General features: G+C 35.0%; 1 long non-coding RNA gene across 1 annotated transcript; it reads left to right on the forward strand.

Moving 5' to 3' along the window:
* Positions 1–6,062: 6,062 nt before the first annotated feature.
* On the forward strand, positions 6,063–20,657 carry LOC141626578 (uncharacterized). Its single transcript, XR_012536165.1, has 3 exons — positions 6,063–6,842; positions 19,880–19,947; positions 20,427–20,657. It is a non-coding gene; the product is annotated as an uncharacterized LOC141626578 (long non-coding RNA).
* The last annotated feature ends 1,226 nt before the right edge of the window (positions 20,658–21,883 follow it).

The following is a 21,883-nucleotide window of genomic DNA, read 5'->3' on the forward strand; positions in this document are numbered from 1 at the left end:
ATCTTTAGTCTTCTTTGAAAATTACAATAAATAAATTTACATAATAAACCTATTTATTACATTCTAATTTCAAAACCCAAAGCTAAAGGAAAAATAAAGGAGATTCGAGATTTCATAATTACATAAAAATTATGTTTCCTTCATTACGAAAACATAATTAACTAAGGCCACACTAAGTATTACAAATTACAACCGATTGCAAAAATACGTAAATTAAACCATTCAAACGATTCATTCAACTAAAAAAAATGCATCAACTAAAAAAAATTAAACATGCAAGACATAATTCTTTAATTATGTAGATTAATTTTCCAAACCACCTATTTAATTGATCAAATTAAGTGACAATTCCTCAATTAATCACGTTAATTTCAATCTTAATTCATATTAAACTTGTAATATGAATTCAATCCGTCAAAATTTTAAACTGCTTTAAAATAATTAGGTATCTTTTAATTATGAACCGCTTCACAATAATTAATTTGCCAAAAAAAAACAAAAATTTCTTTAAAATTTATCTTGGTAAAAACCGAAACAACCAAAATAAATAAAAAAAAACTATCTCGGTTTTACAGCTTAAACCGAAAAAAAAAATAATTTTTTTTTATAATCTGTCCAGCACGTGAACAGTAACAGAAACGATTTTTTTTTTCTTGCTCGACTGATTAAACCCTAAAACCAAAAAAACTCAATTTTTTTTCTTTTTGACAAAAACAGTCGCAAGCAATGGAAGAAAAAAAAATGAACAATTGTTTTAAATTTGCTATTAACAAGATTGACATATACAACTTATAATTTATATACATATTCAAACTAGATTATTCAAATATCTAAATCATGATATAACCGATTATCATAATTGATTTGAACTTTTGTTAAATTAAGTTATATGCCAAAAACAGCAAAAACAATTCAACAATCCGACAAAACGATTTCCATTTACATCTCGATTTATAAAATCGAAACATCTACAAATTATCATAATTATTATCTTACCCGATTAAAACAACAATATGAAAATCAAATGGATATAAAACAACAACAAAAAGAACGCTGCAACACGGCTAATTTTTTTTTTTTCTCGGTATAAAAAAAACCAGCCGTGCCAAATTTTTTCTTTATCCGAAACCCTAAATTGTTTACAAACAATTTTATGAAAATCATCAAAATTAAAATTCGTGGCCTTGGCTCTGATACCACTTGTGGGATTTATCTGTATGCATCTCTTTAATTTAAGGACTATAACGAATTTATAAGATGATGAAAGCTAGTCATAAAATTAAATTGCATAAACAATATTGTAAGAGATTAAGAAATAACCTTTGGTCCTAGCAAAAACGGCCTAAGAACAATATCAAAGTTGATATTCGCCTATCAGTTGCACCCAAGACGATATGAGAAATGCCCTTTGATTTTGCTAGAATCGATCCAAAAATCACTGATTAATTTTTAGGTTTTTTTGTGTTCTTCCGATGAGAGGAGGCAAGAATTGGGAAAAGAATTAGGTTTAGAAAATTCCCTCATCTCCTCTTATAACAACCGAGTATATGGAGAAATAGGGTGGATTTTCTTTTCCATAATTTCGGCCCAATTTACCGAAATTAAGAGAGTTATTTCTCTTATTTTCGATTATTCCAAAAATGTATAAAATGTGTAAATTGTCATCTAGTGAGGATCGAACCCATGACCTCTTGGTTTGAGTACCCTCACTATTACCACTATGACACATTCATCTTGTTGATATTTACATTTAATTACGAATTAACAGATTAATTCGTCCAAGCTAACATTACATACATTTAATTAAATATAACTTATTATATTCAATTTACGAATTGACAGTTAATTCGTCTCAACTAATATTATTTAATCTTCATTAAATAATTGTCTTATCAACACATTGACTAAATGTTTAGTCATATAAGGCATCAATGTGATTATATTTCTATAACCACATCTCTCAAACACATCCTATAGGTGTGACCTTTAGAGACCAGTTGATCACCGCCATCTGTATGATAATAACGTCAAACTTTCTAGCAAGCCAACCGTTATTAGGTAATCGTTAATCAACTGATTAAAATACGAAGTATACCCTTGTGAACCTGTAAGATATTTACAAATGTTATCACACTAATTTGTGGATGACACAAGCTCCAACAATAACAAAAGTCAAACTTTTAACTTTGGAATCAGCTCCCTTGCCAGTACTTGGTACATCATCCATCTGTAGGTGACAAACAATAGGGATTCAGATTATGCATATATTTAGTTGAAGTTATACATAATTCAATAAGAGTTATATAAAAAAGAATTTTGAATGGTTTGTCATCTCTTCTTTTCAACCAAAATTCTGTAAAATCCAAAATTCTTTTCACCATTCAAAAGAAGAGATAATCAGGAAAGTTAGCAATACAGAATAACAGTACAGTTATACATATAATAACAAAAGTTAGACATTCTGAAAACTAAAGTTATATAATGTATAACTCTAGCCATAGAATGTATAACTCTAGCCATAAAATGTATAACTGTAAGCATATACAGTATAATGTATTACTCCAGGTATAACTCTAGGTATAACTCCAGGCATCTAATGTATAACTCCAAAGTATATATTGAATAACTCTAGGCATATAGTGTATAACTCTAGGTATATATTGTATAACTCCAGGTATAAAATATATAACTCTAGGCATATATTGTATAACTCTAGGCATAGAAACTAAATAGAAGTAGAGTTATACATATAACAATTAGAGTTTTACATTATGAAAGAAGAGTTGGTCACAGAATCAGAAGAGCTATACATCTAGTAACCAGAGTTATACATCTAGTAACCAGAGTTATACATATTTAGTACTAAAGTTATACATCTAGTAACCAGAGTTATACATCTAGTAACGTATAAATAAAAGTCAAAACTTTCAACCTGGATATCAAGTCCCTTGTCAATACTTTCTACAACATCCATTTGTAGATGACAAACAATTGGGATTAAAATTATGCATATATTTAATTGAAGTTATACATCATTCTATAAGAGTTATACCAACAAGACGAGATTTTTTACCTTTGATTCAGATTTCTTGGAAGTTTTCTTGGCATTTTTCTTGGCAAAAACCATTGTTAATTATCAAATGAACTCGTATTTGATCTGCACAACCATAATTAACAATTGAACAAATCAACATCAGCAAACCCATAATTGAAAATTGAAAAATCAAATGAACTCTTTTTATGATAGTTTAACAAAGGCAATAATTAAGAAAAAACAAAGTACAAATCACTAAATAAGGAATGGAAAAAATACCTTATAAAAAAATGGAGACAGGCGAGTTGGAATTAATTGGTAGTGATGAAAATGGCGTCTGTTGAGTTGGAATTAATTGGTAGTGATGAAAATGGAGTTATCACCAATGTGAAGAAAGAAAAGGAAGACGAAATGACAGGAAATAGAGGGAAAAAAAACCGCTAGTTGTTTTGAATTATGTGGAAAATGAGGAGGGAAATGATGACGGACTGATAGACATAACAGTATAGCATGCATGGGTTAGTGGGTAAGAGGAGAGAGGTAAATCTAAAATATTAGCTGAGTGGGGTTTTACTACGCAATCTTGGCCATTGGTTTGCTTGATCCAACATCCACATTAAGACTTATGGACTTAATATATATATATATATATATATATATATATATATATATATATATATATATATATATATATATAGAGAGAGAGAGAGAGAGAGAGAGAGAGAGAGAGAGAGAGAGAGAGAGAGAGAGAGAGAGAGAGAGATATATAGGTTCAGGTAAGTCCACAAATTTGGTTGAGTCCCTAAGTCCCATTCTTAGCCAATCATTTTATTAGTGTAACTTTATTACTTTATGAGTGTAACTTTAGTCATTTATTGATTCATGAGTGGAATTTTTGTCTTTAAGGTAATTTTGTATATGAAAATTTGAATTTATAAATTGGAATTTATGTAATTTTAACAAAAGTATATGTAACTTTATTTTTTTACGAGTATAACTTTAGTCGTTTTAGTTGTAACTTTAGTCGTTTTAGATGTAACTTTAGTCGTATGGTGGTTTCTATACTTTTACGGGTGTAATTTTAACCCTTTTAAGTGTAACTTTAGTCATTGGAGTCGTAACTTTAGTTATAATAGTGAATTGTATGTGAAAATTTGAATTAATATATTTTGTTATTCTAACTTTAGTCCTTTCAAGTGTAACTTTTGTCCTTCAAGACTGTAACTTTAGTCTGAAGGTGTAAGTTTAGTCAATAAAGGTGTAATTTTATTGACTAACGAGTGTAACTCTAGTCCGTAAATTTGTAACTTTAGTACTCAGAAGTATAACTTTATGCTAACAACTCTTCTTTCACCATCATCACCATCCTACCACCTCCTACCCCAACCACCACAGCACCACCACCTCCAAACCGCAACAACCAACAACAACATCAACCACTTATTATCTCAGATCTGAAAAAAAAAAAAGAGAAAAGGAGAAGGCGGCACCACGCACCACCAGCCCACTCCCTCCACCACCTCCAAACCGCAAAGACCAACAACACCACCATAAAGTTATTATCTCACATTTGAAAAAAAAAGGAGAAGGAGAGGGAGGCGGCCTACCACCACGCACCACCAACCGCAAAAATGCCACCACCGCCATTAAAACGCAACAACCAACAACAAGACCAAAAGCTTTTTATCTTAGATCTGAAAAAAAAAGAATAGGACGTGGTGGTGGAGAGGAGGCTGGCGGGCGGCTCAGATATGAAGGGAGGCGGTGGTGTTGCGTGGTGGTAAGGGAGGAAGGCTAAAATCTGAAAAGAAAAAAAAAATAAGAGAGAAAGGAGAAGGGGATGAAGGCGGCAGATTGGTGGGCGTGCGGCCGTCGGACTGGTGGCAGCGGCGTGGTTGGCCGGAAGGTGATGGTTGGGAGAGAGAAGTTGAGAGGAAGAGAGAAAAAGACAAAAATTATAGTGTCTTGGGTAAATAAGACAAAAAATTATAGTGTCTTGGGAGTCACATATGCTTGTCTTTATCTACCACGTGAGTTTTAATTAACGCGTCACAAACTTGTGATTGATATTATCCGTTACAAATGAGAATATGTGTAATCGTCAATGAATGGGATAATAGTAACCAAAAAAAACATCTCCAATGGTTATATTTAAAGACCTGCTTGTAAATATTGTAAATTGTCAAGCAACATGCTTACCATTGGAATACAAAAAATACATCCTGCTTACCAGCGGGTGTAACTTTGTCAAGCTACGTAGCTTGGGTTTTAAAATAATAAAATAAGTAATTAAAAAACAATAAAGTAATGGGTTATTTAATGGGAATACTCTGAACTATTAGGGTGCTTCTCAAAATACTCCAAACTATATTTTAACTACCAATATACCGTAACTTTTACACCCTTTTTCTTTTAATAGAATTAATCTTCGTAGTTGCTCTTTCATGTACGATTTTTACTCAATCATGGACATTTTTTCATAAAATTGACATACACTACCCTTTTCTATCCTCCCTCCCTCCCTTCCCTAATTATTACCCATCATCCTCAACTAGCCCTGAAAACCACCCTGCCTCCACCCCAATTAGCAACCTGGTCTCGTCCACCATCAGCAAACTCTACACCATTGTCGTTGTTTTAGTTGCGGAACCATTCATAAGATCCCCAAGAGAGAATTTTTTCATAAAATTAGGATTAGAAGCTATGTAATCATCATAGAAATTCAATCTAAGATCTAATTTATAAATAAAGCAATGAATCATGAATCCATTTCTAACTTGGAAATCATATTTACCCTTCACGTGACCCTTGTCTGGAATTTTTGACCACCAGAAACCATCATTATTGCAGTTAGTGAAGTCGTAGCATGGAGACCACGGTGCCAAATAATTTTTGGTCTCGGAATCAAACATTTATATCTAAATGTGGTGATTGGGAGATAGAGAGAGGAAGTTGAAAGGGAAAAGCGAAATTGGTAGAAAATTGAAAAAGTGGGTGTTAAAATAAGGAGGGTAAAATGATAAATTATGTACATGATTGAGTAAATCATGTACATGAATGAGCAACACCCTTAATCTTTTGTTAACCTATTGCAGCAGGTAAAAGTTCGCCTAGGTCCCACCATTCTCCTTGTATCTTCATCTTCCTCTTCTTCTTTCCCAACATTAACAGCCTTAATTTCTCTATCTCCAGCTTATTAGCATTTTCTAATGTTTGTATCTTATGAACATGTACCAACGATTCTGAATATATTCATAATGAACCTAATTGAATCTATGACGGTTCAGTTTCCTCCACAGCCAATTGAGTCAATTCCCACAACATATACTCGCAATGCAAAACCCAGATTCATCCAAATCTGATACAACTTTGAAATTTATTTATGCTAACAGATTCATTTAGATATTTATTAATTACAATTACAAAACAAAGAAAAATTATCCAGATCCCAAAATTTACAACAAAAGAATATATTTGTTTTTCCCAAAGTAAACTTTCTTCAATCAAAGCAAACAAATAGCAAACATTCTCCCTAATTTAAAAAAAAAATTGTGTTCATCTACAAACAATCTCAAATCTGAGTTTCTATGATCTAAGTTCATTGAAAAAAAGTAAGATTCACCATTTATGTAAATATATGTGTTTGTTGTGTGTTTAGATACTATCTATTGTTAAGGAGATGCTAAAGCATCTGCTTTATTCTCCGTGCATAATTCATACAACACCAAAATCCTACGTACGTGAGTAGAATGATGAAGATCAAGGATCTGATTCAGTTACAGATGGTCCGTCGTATCCAATGTGCCAGGTAAAATTACTTCAAGTTATTTAATTGCCTTTATATATATGTATGTGAATAATCGGACTGTTGGTTGGGTTTTCTTTTTACTATGTGAATAATCTAGGCTACATTTAACTTGATTAATTTAGATATGTGATTAATCTATCTTCCAGAATTTTAGCAATGGATTTGTAATTTTATAATTCGTGTTTACAGATAATGAGTAAAGATGACATCAAATATGGTTATGATGAAAGAATCGTTCTAATCTTGTTGTCATGATTTATACAGTATTAAAGTATTTTAATGCCCATTTTTTATTTTACTTAATTTACATGTGGTCTCTTCATTCTATAATTGAAGTATAAAATGGAATTAAGTTGTTTCTTCATGCTTGAATCTACTTGCTACGTTTAATGATGGTTAACTTATATTAATATTCACTTATCATTACTTAGTTGGCCAAATTTCAAAATACTACCCATTATAGTTAATTTTTTTCAAAATACTACATATTATACTTTTCTTTGTCAAGTACTACCTACAAAGTTACAATTATTTCTAAGTTGCTACCTAGTAGCCTAAATTAGAGCTTAGTTAAGTTCAAGTCGATGGTGTAGGCAGGACTGTCAAATTCTTAAAATCGCAAGCTTTAGTTCTTCACCATCGGGAGATGACTATTTAGAATGGTTGGCTTAAGCTAAGAAAGCCGTTAATTGCTACTTCACTATACGGGCCCACAATTACCAAGCAACCAATAGAAAATTAGCTCCAATAATTTTTGATTTATTCTTATTATTTGATTTATATTATCATGCTAATATAAATGTAGCTAAACCATTGGAATAATTTAGTAGCTTAGAAGAATTGTAGCTTAGGAGATGATGTGGATTTGTCAAGCTAGAAGATTGTTGCTTACCATTGAACTTGCTCTTAGTGTAAAATAATCAAAAACTCATACATTACTTTGGTATACCCATTTTACCCCTCTTGACCACTCACAAATCTAAATATAATATGTAGTATTTTGAAAAATATCAACTATAATAGGTAGTATTTTGCCATTTATCCTTAGTTCTACTAAATTTTTATTATTTACTAAATTTCATGCCCGTGTGTTGCACGGATAACTAAATAGTGTTTTATTTTTAAGTTAGCCCGGTAAAAAATAGAACTTTTTGCATCTGAAAAATTTGTGTTTTTTTTGTGTGGAATAATTAGTGACTTCAGTAGGGTCATTTAGTTCAACTAATCGAAATGGATTGAAATTAAGTCTAATACCATATATCTGTATTTTGTGGAGTTAGAATAACACCCTTATTTGTATTGGTTTGGTTTGATCCGGAGATGGGGAGTAATAACAATAATAATATTAGGTGCAATGGAGTTAGATAATTATAAATTAGTGTATCAATTATATTAAATATGAGATTTTGAATAGTCACATAGAAAAAATAGTCGTCCTTTGTAATTTTTGGAGGGTTCTGTTTGTTTAGTTGGGGTACGATTTGAAAAAGGTTCTTAAAACTTTAGCACTTTTGTAATTAGAATAATAATTTTGTCTATCAATCTCCGATGCTATTTTCCCATCCATCTTCAAAAGTAATAGAATTTCTTAACTTAATTTTTGCTTTTGAGTAATAAAAGATCTCGTATTTTGTCCACAGTTTGTGTTAGTATAAAATTCATCTTGCTCAACCATGAGGCTAGAATTTATTCTACGCCATCCGACCCCTAGTTTTATATTGCCGTCATATGATGCTAACCATACGTTTTTAAAGTAAAACTGCATCTATATGTATCCTCGTTTATATTGATTGTCCAAATTAAAATTGTGGTATGAATTGTCCGTCAAGTCTCTAAGTTCTACAACATTTGATGAACTTGTAAGCATGTTCCACAATAAAATAGTACACCCTCCGTCTCACTTTTATTATTGTCCCCCTTTCCTTGAAATTTATTCCAATGATAATAGTCCCTTTTCTAAATTTGCTATGTTTGATGGTAGACTACCACTATTACCCCTTTTTTTTGTTTTAAGAAATAGAGGTGATTAGTAAGTATGAGTTATATCATACAAATTCTTGAAAATTATAGTTGTACAAACCTAAGGAGTGTTGTGCGTAAACAAAAAAAATCGACAACAATGAAATCAATAAAATAAGCTTATTCGCAATTGTATTTATATCAAGAATCACTGTTAGGGTTTCATTTACCAAATAATTTAATAAATATTGAGTAGAACAAAAACAACAGATAATAAACTGCTAACCCAAAATAATTTCATATACAAAGTAATAAACAAAGGAAAAACTAATATATACCATGATACTTCGCTCCATAGGATATAACGTTGAGCATGTACATCCTGCAAAAAAAAAAAAACACTTAATATATATACATCAAAGAATCGTGCGTAATTTAAAACAACTTCATCAATTATAAATATAGAAAAACTAAAAAATAATCCTCAAAATAGATAATAGATAAAAGTAATAATAAAATTCTCTAATAATCAACAATCAACAATGCAAAATTAAACGTGGAAATTTTTGGTATAGAATACAATGCATGATATGAAGTTTATATATGCTAAAGATGGAGTAGTTTTAGTCTTAATCAAATACCTTGCCTATGTATTATTATTATTATCATCTTAATACTTTTTACTATTTTATAAACTTATTTTTAGATTTTTCAAGTGTTGAAATTATTGGAGACTACTACGTGCTTTGAAAAAAGCTTCTTTTATATATATACATTGATTGATTGATTATATATGCTAAGTAATTTTATTAATAGTGCTTGTTTGTGTATACTGGCTATGACTTGGCATTCATAGAGATCGAAAAAGTAATTGTGGTCTGTATTGCAAAAACTCTTAAGTGAACACAAAAGAACACATACTTCATGATAACTTATAATAGATAGTTTCTACTACTAAAAATCCAATCGTGTCAAATTAAAACGAAATTTAAGTTAGGAATAGGAATTAAAAGTCTAAAGTAGAATTATTATTCGATTACACGTTTCATCTTCGATGACCCTATAAATTCCGAAACGCTTCTTTGTACACTACATTTTCAGTAGTGTTATGTGTACGACGGTCTTGGTCACATATCAAAATTTTCAGTCCTCTTTTGCTTGTGACCGTAGCGACATAAAGTTGACCATGACTAAAAACAGGCCTCGGTAGATACAAACCCACATGTGAAAGTGACTTGCCTTGTCTCTTGTTTATAGTCATTGCATAACACACCATAACTGGAAATTGTCTCCGCTGGAATTTGATGGGTAACGTATTGCTATCTGACGGGCTTTTAAAATAATCCTAGGAACTAGAACCTTCTCTCCAATGTTTTTCCCAGATATAATGGTGGCTTGAATGACGTGGTCTCCTAGTCGTTTTACCAATAATCTGGTACCATTGCACAAACCAGCAGCCTGATCAAGGTTTCTCATGAGCATTATTGGTGCACCTATCTTCAACGTTAATTGATGATTTGAGAGACCAGAGCATCTTATAGAGTTCAGGAACTCTGTTGAGTATACATCTCCGTAATTACCCACATTTTCAGCTTTGCTTATACTATCTGAACTCAAGTTCTCTCTCACGTCTCCGGGCACCAATGATAGCACATGTTCATTAACCTTCTTGACAATTTCATTTGTAGGAGCTAGAATTGCCCTCTCTTGGACTTACTTAGGTTCCCACATGTTTTCATGGATGAGAGGATAAGTGTTCTCGACAATTGCCTCGACAGAATTGCATGTATCCTTTATCAGCAGGTCATCGTCAATTGGTATAGTAGCTTCACCGTCGTTAGGCTCCCCAACATTTCCATCCCCAACTTTCAAGAGCCAACCTGAAAATTCTTTTACCTCATTTGCATTGGAACTTGAGCTTTCCGATTGAAGTCGCATGTTTTTTGTGAGTTTTAAAATCTTGCATGAATGCTATAGATAGGATGAGTTAATTGCAGCGCCCACAATATCTTGTCTACTACCTTTGGGTACGACTGGCAAAATCTGTCGAAAGTCACCTTAAAAAATGACCACCTTACCACCAAATGGTTTGTCTGCATACTCAGTATCAGAGAAACGCATAACATCTCTTAAACTCCTGTCCAGTGCTTCAAAACAATATTTCTGAGTCATGGGAGCTTCATCCCAAATTATAAGTTTGGTCTTTATAAGTAGTCTGGTTAGATCAGAATCGGGTGTGATACCATTGCAAAATGAATCCTCGGTAGGATTAAGAGGAATGCCAAACCTGAAGTGTGCAGTACTTTTGTTTGGTAGTAGTAATGAAGCAATACCACTTGACGCAACCGGGAGAAGAATCTCGCCTATGGAGCGAATAGCAGAACATAAGGTCCTCTATAAAAATGTTTTCCCAGTACCTCCACAACCATAAAGAAAGAAAATACCTCCTTTTCCATCGTTAATGGCGGTCATGATATCGTCATACACCGTTCTTTGTTCATCTGTTAGGCATGGAAGGAGAGTCGCGTGTTCTTCGGCTAATTTAGCTCTGTCATATGACAGTTCTTCTGCCAGCAGCCTATTACCACTATCTCTCATCAGCATTTCATCCGGGACATTCATTGATGAAAACGTTTGGAGGCTCCTTCCATTTTTCTGTAGGATAGTCTCAATTACAACCAAGGCGTAATTCCTTATTTCTTCATCACTAAGATGCAAATCTAATAAGAGTAATACATCAAATGTAAGAATAACTCAAATAGGAATTATAAATAACTACAAAATTTATTCTAAAAAGATCATTATGATGTGATAGTTTTATATCATAACTGAAATATTACCTGGAATTCGGAAAAATCTTCGCTGCTTATGTAGAATGTCGTCGTGCAAAAGGTCCCATGTTTGTTCCAACACTTCTTCTGGTCTTGATATGCTGCGGATATTAATAGCATTGCAAATAGGTTTCTAAGATAATATGCCGTTCCCCACTGACTTGCCTCCTTTATGCCATCAATGTACTCATTATCATCGTCAAGTAATCCTCGCATATAACACGCTTCCTTAAAAGTGGGGTAAATGACCTTATCAAGAGTTCGGATATCCTCGTAAAATTTTGGACCTCTTACATGGTTTAGTAAAGTTCTCAAATAATACTTTTCACGTGAACCCGGAGAAGCATGATAAATCTTATCAATGGTATAACCTTTTTGACGGGGAGTCCACTCATGGAATTCCCTATTCCAAACAATTTTTTTTGGGAAATCAGCATAAGTCAATTTTCTAGCCTAATCATTGGTTTTGTTGCACTCCATCCAAGGGAGAAACATTGTTTCATCAATAGTCCGCTTGTCCAACACAACATCAAGTGATACATACTCGTTGTATACCACACTTTATTCTCTGGGAAGATGGAAATTTAATCTTTCTACTGATGGTGTTCTATAATGTATATCAAACTCAAAAGACATATCAACAATCATAATACATCTTGATTTCATCTTGTTCATCAGTATCATCAGCTGAGACTGATGCGGTAACCCGATCATATCCCTTATTTATATATTTAAATAAATACTTGGTTGATCGAGATTGATAGCACCATTCGACATTGATGTGTGTATGATATTTTTAGAGCAACTTTGGGTTGTATGGAACTACATATCTATTGTCAAGTTCAACCTCACCTTTGACAACCTTTACATCGTCGTCTCTTCTTCTGTACACTGGATAACCTGACTCATCGACAGTTGTGTTTTTAACATTTTTTTTGGAAAATGCTTTGAGCATTTTCCATGTTCCATACACGGGGATGTGTTGCTACCAGCTCCACATGGTCTAGGTAGCTTAAGCTCTGTTACAACTTGGTACATTTGCGGATTTTTTTCTCTGTGAGGTATCTCGGCAGATATGATTTTATCAATATGATCAGCATTAGAGAACTTATCTTCTCGGTGCAAGAACAATAATATGTGAACATGAGGGCAAACAACGCTTTTGAAATTATACTGTATACATAACTGCATGAAATGAAGAAAATTGTTAATTTACCATTACATAGCTTACCAACATAATTTCAATAATTTTTTTGGTGTTTACTATTAGTTCAAAAACTATTAGCAAATAATTTTTTAAAAAGTTAAGTTGTTTTCATTAGATGCTAACCTGACTGTACGCGTCCGAACAACTTTCCCTTTTTCAAATCTTTTACTAGTCGATCAAGCTTGATCTTAAACACTCTACAAAGGATATCTGGTCTATCTTCTGGTCGCACACCAATTCTCTTAGCGTACCTAGTGTCTTCTGGCCATTTTGGGTTGCAAGTGAATGTTATAAAAAAATCGGGATAACCAAATTCCCTACTAGTGGCCATAACGTCTTGGTAGTACTGAATCATGTATCTAGCACCCCTAGTAAAAGATGAAGGTAGCTGATACGCAAGCTAAAGTAAACCGGTTTAAACAATAAGAACCGATGTGAGACAGATTGTCAGGCACCAAACAACAGTAATAATAACGAACAATAACAAACAGTAACGATATTTGAAACGAATTCCGCCGAGAATTCGGTTCAATGTTGCCCAATACTAAAGACCTATTTAGTATTGATTGGAGACTTGAAGTACGTTCTCAAGCCGGAAGATTTAATCAAAAATTTGATCGTTTTCTGAAATTCTTATTAATGATTCAATGCCAAAAATCAAACGTACAACCTCCTATTTATAATAAAGCTAAGATATAACTTGATGGAAGTAGGACAACTAGTTTGACCCAAATTCTTTATTTGACCAGCTATAAACTCCTAGAGGCATAACAATTGCCCTTTATTTATCCTAATAATAATTAAAGATAATAATTATAACAACCACAACTAATAATTAGTCGAGTCCTAATCGAACTCGAGTCCTCTAACCCGTCCTTCAATCAATGAACAGAGCTCTAACACCACCCTTGTACCCACTTATTATTGACCCGAGAATCGAACACGTATCCTGCCCCCTTAAACTCATACTTGGTACATCCTCTAAGTCCAAACTCAATTCGGTTTCTCCACTAGATAATGTATCATCTCCTCCTCCTTTAAAAGGAATTTCCCTCAATTCCGAAATGCCGTCATCATCATCGATGTAAGGTGCCAAGTCCCCCACGTTGAAAGTCGCATGAACTCCGTAATCACCTGGTTGCTCAATCTTATAAGCGTTGTCATTGATCCGGCTAATTACTTTATAAGGACCCTCCACTCTCGGCATCAATTTATTTTTTCCTTTTACTCGGAAATCGCTCACTCCGCAAGTGCAGCCAAACCAAATCTCCGGGAGCATAAACCCGTGGTTTGCGGTGTTTATTTGAACGCCTCTTATATGCCTCATTTACCTTCTCGATTCTAGCCTTCACCTGTTTATGCAATCTGCGCATTGACTCCAATTTAGCAGCAGCATCATCACGCACCAACTCATCCCTTAGCATTGGAAGTAACTCAATTGGTAAATACGGATTCACACCATAAACCACCTCGAATGGAGAGTGACCAGTAGCAAAGATAGGAGATCTGTTATAAGTAAATTCGGCATGAGTTAACTTTAACTCCCAATCCTTCCGCGTCTTACTCACTAAACCCCATAAAATTGTGCATAAAATACGATTTGTTACTTCGGTCTGACCGTCCGTTTGAGGATGGTGTGACGTGCTAAACAACAATTTAGTACTAACCTTCCTCCAAAATGTATTCCAGAAATAACTCAAAAATTTGACATCGTTATCAGACACAATCGTCCTTGGTATACCGTGTAGTCTAACAATCTCAAGATAATACAAATCAGCTGCTCCTAGCATCATCGGTTTTATGGCAAGCTAAGAAATGTGCCATTTTAGAAAACTGATCCACAACCACCATTATTGCATCCTTGCCTAGTTATGTGCGCGGCAAAGCAATAATAAAATCCATTGACACGTCTTCCCATGGCCGTGAAGGAACCGATAATGGAGTGTATTCTCCTGGCTTGAACATACTCTTAGCAAGTCGGCACGTAACACAGCGAACAACAATAGCTTGGACGTCACCCTGCATTCGCGGCCACCTGAAATGTTCTCGTAAAATATCGAGTGTTTTTTATACCCCTAAATGACCGGCCAGGCCACCGCCATGTGCCTCACGAACCAGCAACTCCCGAGTGGGATGTTTAGGCACACACAATTTATTTCCCTTAAAAAGAAATCCATCCTGTATCATATAATCTTGAACCACACCTGATCAACATTCTGCATAAACTCCCCCAAAAATCTCCATCCTCCTGATAATAATCCTTCAACGTCTCAAAATCCAGCAGTCAAACTTCGAGTGTTGTAAGCAAAGAATGGCACCGTAATAGTGCATTTGCCACCACGTTACACTTACCCTCTTTATATCTTGAAGAAAAGTGGAATGATTGGAGAAATTCGAACCATTTGGCATGACTTGGGTTCAATTTCTGCTGCCCGTGGATATATTTTAGAGTTTAATGATCGGAATGTAATATGAAATGACTAGGACGAAGGTAATGGCTCCAATGATCAAGAGCTCTAGCGATCGCGTAAAACTCCTTATCTTATGTTGAATAATTACACCTTGCACCAATTAATTTTTCTGAAAAATAAGCAATAGGTCGTTTAGCTTGTAATAACACAACCCCTATTCCAACCCCACTAGCATCACATTCTACCTCAAAAGGCTGAGAAAAATCGGGTAAAGCAAGCACATGTGCCTCGCACAATTTCAGTTTAATTATTTCAAAAGCCTTGTTAGCCTCTTAAGTCCAACTAAAAACTCCTTTTTTTAGCACTCCGTAACAGGACACATAATGGAACTAAAGTCCCGAATAAAACGTCTGTAAAAAGAAGCTAAACCATGAAAAGAACGAACCTCTAAAACGGTACTCGGTTTAGGACAAGAACGAATGGCCTCCACCTTGGAATGATCCACAGATACACCTCTCCCCGACACGATATAACCCAAAAATATGACTTCCTCTACCAAAAATGCACACTTTTTGATTTTACCATATAATTGCTGCTTTCTTAATGTCTTGAATACTTGCCTAAGATGGGCCAAGTGCTCGTTAACACTCTTACTGTATACCAAAATATCATCCAATTAAACGACTACAAAGTGCCCGAGAAATGGCTTTAAAACCTCGTTCATCAATCGCATAAAAGTACTGGGAGCATTAGTAAGCCCAAATGGCATGACCAGCCATTCTTATAACCCATGTTTTGTCTTGAACGCAGTCTTTCACTCGTCCATTCATATTTGATGATATCCGCTCCTAAGATCGATTTTGGGGAAGACAACAGAACCGTGTAACTCGTCGAGCATATCGTCTAGATGCGGAATTGGAAACCGATATTTTATAGTAATATTATTAACTGCACGGCTGTCTATACACATCCTCTAAGACCCGTCTTTCTTTGGAACTAACAAAGTCGGAATTGCACACGGACTCAAGCTTTCTCGTACATAACCACGACCCATTAATTCATCAATCTGCCTCTGCATTTCTTTTGTTTCTTCTGGATTGCTGCGGTAAGCAGCCCTATTTGGCAGCGGTGCACCCGGGACTAAATCAATTTGGTGCTATATTCCTTGTAATAGAGGTAAACCTGGCGGCAAATCATCGGGAAAAACATCTGCAAATTCTTGTAGCAACACATCCAAACGTCCATCCATGAGCTTCCCTTGCACCAGTGAAAAATCATTTGCAATTAATACATATAATAGCTCACCTCTGTTTAGTTGCTGCTCCACCTCACGTCCTCTAGCGAACACGGCCAAGTTTGGTTTCTTAACCCGACTAGAATGCATGGTCCGAATAGCTTCTGGAGTCATAGGCTTTAGCACAACTTTTCGCCCATTTGTAGATAGCCCATACTCATTACTCCTACCCTTATGAACTACATCCCTATCGAATTGCCAGGGACGACCTAATAGGATGTGGCATGCATCCATTAGGATGACATCGTATAGCACTTCGTCTTGGTAGGGCCCCATAGCAAACCCAACCCGAACCTGCTTTGTAACTTTCACCTTGTTATCGTCATCGAGCCAATGTAAATTGTATGATCTGGGATGGGCCGTAGTAACCAAAGATAATTTATCCACCATCTTGGAAGAAGCAAAATTAGTACAACTTCCGCCGTCAATAATTACGCTGTACCATTTATCACCAACCTGACACTTGGTATGAAGAATTTTCTCTCTTTGCTCGGTTTTACCAAGTTCTGATAATGCCTTTAAAGTACGGCGCAACACTAAAGTGGTGTCATAAATAGGAGCATCATATGATATGAACTCCTCCTCCTCGTTTCCTTCTTCATATGTATAAAAAAACCCTTCCTCATCAACCGCTGTAGCATTCAGCTCATCTTGAATATTAATTGCTTCCCTTAATGTGACGTTCCTCTTATTAGGACAGGCACTTTGGAAGTGACCGAATCCCTGACATTTGATACACCGGACTTTAGACAAGCTTTGTTTTGTTGGATCGACCATTACCTTACCTTCTATAGGATTATTTTGAACGGTAATTGACTTCAAGGGTGTGCTCGAACTTGCTCCCGAAGCTTTGGAAACCTCGAGTTTGGACCAAGTGCAAGGCTTGGAATAGTTGTTAATCGTCGATCGATTATTCCTTTGCTGCCCCTCTGCCTTCGAATGTCCTTCTATCTTCAAACACAGGTTAGATAACATGTCGAATGATGCATAGGGCTGTAAGTCGACAACCTTTGCTATATTTTGGTTCAATCCCCTACAAAATCGAGCCATCTTCTGTTCTTCTTTCTCCTCGATTCCGCAGATCAAATTTAGTCGTTCAAACTCTGCAATGTATTCAGCCACACTCCTGGTCCCTTGTATCAACTCTGCAACCTTACGATACAACTCCAATTTATGTGTTTTAGGCACATATCGCTTCCTCAATTTTTGCTTGAGAGCTTCCCAAGACTCGATTTTTTCATTGCCTTCCCGTGCACGTTCGGATTTCAGGTTCTCCTACCATAATGAAGCGTCTTTACTTAACTTCAAGATGGCATACTTGCAACTCTTTTCATCAGACAGATCTTTAAATTCGAACATACGTTCGATCTTCCTCTCCCTTTCTCGGTAATCCTCCGGTTCCGTGCCTCCTTCAAACTTTGGCAACTCTTTAATCTTAAATTCGTCCACTAGACGCGGTGGTTCTCCACACCTTGGCTGCCAACGTGGATTGATCTCAGGAATATTTTCCAACGCTCTGCGGAGGCTATTCATAAATTCAGGATCGTTAAAATCCATACCGATAAAGGATCAAGAGCTGAAGCTCTGATACCACTAATGATATGCAAGCGAAAGTAAACCGGTTTAAATAATAAGAACCGATGCGAGACAGATTGTCACGCACCAAACAGCAGTAATAATAACGAACAATAACGATATTTGAAACGAATTCCGCCGAGAATTTGGTTCAATGGTGCCCAATACTAAAGACCTATTTAGTATTGAATTGAGACTGGAAGTACGTTCTCAAGCCGAAAGTTTGATCAAAACTTTGATCGTTTTCTGAAATTCTTATTAATGATTCAATGCCAAAAATCAAACGTACAACCTCCTATTTATAACAAAGCTAAGATATAATTTGACGGAAGTAGGACAACTAGTTTGACCCGACTTCTTTATTTGACCAGCTATAAACTCCTATAGGCATAACAATTGCCCTTTATTTATCCTAATAATAATTAAAAATAATACTTATAATAACCACAACTAATAATTAGTCGAGTCCTAATCGAACTCGACTCCTCTAACACGTCCTTCAATGAACAGAGCTCCAACACCACCCTTGTACCGACTTATTATTGACCCGAGAATCAAACCCGTATCATGCTCCCTTAAACTCATACCTAGTACATACTCTAAGTCCAAACTCAATTCGGTTTCTACACTAGATAATGTATCAGTAGCACAATACGATGCCCTCTAGTAGAGGGGTTTGTGTGTCCATTAGCAACCGATTCCCTTAAGGTTATATACTTGTCTGCCCGAAGAACTTTTTGATTTCGACGAATGAAATTTAGCCTCTCAGTCTCAATCATTGGGCAAGCATCGACTAAAAATTGTTGGAATAACCTCCTTGCAACTAATAAAGTGCAACCACTTTCAACGTTTCTTTCCATAATAATAAAGGCAAAGAATTCAAGCATTGTAAGCATGAATCACTTCTTGTTATTGGCTTCATAAGCATCTGAATGAAGAATATCATATGAGTATCCATCCTCACCGTAAGGAAAGAGCAAAGGATATTGAAGTGCAAGATAGGACGGATACAATTCTTTTATCCTCTGAAGTGAGACCGTCTGTGTTTGGACAACAATATCTCTCTCATCAGGTGCACATCCGATATCTCCGACTATAAGAGCAGCCACTTTAGATGTAGTAGGGAGGTTGTATGTTCTTCCATCTTTCGCTCTTCTTCCGATTAATCTGAGCTTGATATTTTTGCACCCAGTGGAGGCAAACCTATCTCTAGCCATCCTGAATGCTTTTGCAAGAGAGTTATTGTAATACCTCAGATTTTTGTGCTGTTGGGTACTCTATCGAGTAGGGCTTACTCTTTCGAGTAAGTTAGTTTTGCATTCTGGAGTACGTTCTGCTTGATGGATACTCGATCGAGTAAGGGCAACTCGATCAAGTAGGCGGTACTTGATTGAGTACCTTTGTTACTCGATCGAGTAGGTCGGGTTATACGAGCTTTCGGCCGGGTTTGATAGTAACGCGTGAAGAGATATATATAAAGTATTTTTGTCAGTTCTTTTTACTTTTATCTTACTTTTAAACTTTTATAAAAGGAAAACAAACGACGTCAGTTTCTCTTCTTGCATTGCTATCAAATCAAAGGGCTAGGGTTGTCGGATTTAAGAGTTTTTATACCGTTGTGATCGTCGTATTGTGAGTAATATCTTGGTACTGTTTTTTATGTCATTTGATTAATATTGGTTAAACCCTAATTGGGTGATTTGGGGGTTATTGGGATTGTTGATGTTATAGATTGTAATTATATGATTATTTGATTATAGGAGGTGATTTCGTAGATGAAGTCTTTTCATCCGCTGCTTGTGATTGATAGTTGGTGATTTCATTTCTGGTACGGTTTCCCTACTCAGTAATTGTGTAAATGTTATAAGATGGTTGTTTGATTGATTGACATGTTGATTATATCGTAATTGGTTTTTGGCATTGTTTACATTGGTAATGTGGTTGGTTGTTGTTTGTCTTTGGTTCGCGAGGTGCACCCTCGGCTGAGTGGAGTCACTTGCGGGAGTGGCTTCACGCCCTTGATTTGCCCCTTGTGGGTCCCGTCACAAGGGAGATGTGTACATTAATGGACATGGGTTATTCGCTCGATGGAGATGAGTAGGGCTTATGTGGGAACAGCTGCGGTCCCCCACTCGCGGTGTGAAATATCTATTGTGATGGATATTCTAGCATGGCTACACACTTTAGTGTGTAGTCAGATGATTGGTAATGTGACGGTGTTGGAGGACTGTGATTGTGTAACTGTTTGTTGTTTTGTCTTATATTGTTTATGCAGTAACTGACCTCGTTTAAATGTTTTGAAAACAGTGGTGATGCATTCGGGGATGGTGAGCAGTTGTTTAGCAGGTATCTCTCGGATATGCGCGGGTTCAGCTGGGGATGGAGTCACCATGAGTCAGAGTCGTAGTCTTCCGCTGTTTTGTCATGACACATTTGTTTTAGTTGGATTTTGTTTTTTTTGGAACAATTGTACTTTTCTTTTTTAGTTTTGGATTTGATGTAATCGCATTAAACTTATTTACTTAAAGTACATTTCTTGATGGTCACTTTTGATTACTATGCCTCGGGTAACCGAGATGGTAGCATTCTCATGTACTAGGTGGTCTTGGTAAGGCACCTTGGTATTGAAGGAAATGTAGATTCATATACATACTAACATACTCATATATGTAAAATTAATTTGTCATAAAATTAAAGGTGGATTTTATGCATGCAAACTTTAATAAAAGAAGATAAGAAAACATTTTCTCACCATAGTAATTTCGGTCATATTGGGCACCAACAAGATCTCCTTCTTGTTAGTTCTTGAGCTTTCCATTAATGGATGAACATACTTGACTTCAAATTAGAAGCCCTCCAATTAGTTGCACCCAAAACTATCCCTTAATCCCACAAACTAACATGTACTAGATGTTTATATTGTGGTTTACCTTAAAATCTATTACTAATACTCATATACTACTTTTAGTATTATTAGTGTTTGATTTAAACAAATTAGATTCACAAAAATGAGTTTTGTGAAGAACAAGAGAGAGAAGGGAGGTTTTTCATAAAAAGTGAGAATAAATTAATTAGAGAAAATTTTCTCTCTAATGTTGTGTATGGAAAACCGGTTGGGAGGGCATAGAGTAGACAAATTTTTCTTCCCAATTTGCTTTTGTTCTTCACAAGAAAAGCTAGCTAGTAGTAGGTGTTATCATGATGTTTATTTTATTATTTAAATAACAAAAACCATCAACACCCACTCACTACATATAAAACGGTTTTCCTTGTAATATTGAGTCCATTTTATTTTTGTCAATTGTACAATTGTATGTCATGTGACATGTGACATGTCTTATGTCTTGTTTTAATTTAAAATGCATATTTAACAAATTAAATATCATTTATAAATTAAATAAATCATATTTAACAAATTGACTAGTAATATAAAATTACTTTCTCATAAAATGGTCATTTAATTACTAGTTAGTATAATTCACAATATCTTGTAATTATAACTAACTTATCATTCTCATCTCGCGTGTTTCGCAAACACCGATTAATTTTAGTAATATAACTTCTTAAATTACTAAATGAAATCTCATTTAATCACATTATAATAAGATGTCATTATTCTCTCTTTTATAATAATTTGTTCAATTTTAAGGAATTAATTAATCTCAGACGGTATACAATTAATTAACCTTTTCAATTAAGGGAATCGTCCTTTAGGTGTGACCTCAAGGGATCAACTGATCACCACCGTCGCACGACAGTAATGT

Source organism: Silene latifolia, chromosome Y (assembly GCF_048544455.1).
Source record: "Silene latifolia isolate original U9 population chromosome Y, ASM4854445v1, whole genome shotgun sequence".
In the NCBI taxonomy this organism is placed as follows: Eukaryota; Viridiplantae; Streptophyta; class Magnoliopsida; order Caryophyllales; family Caryophyllaceae; genus Silene; species Silene latifolia.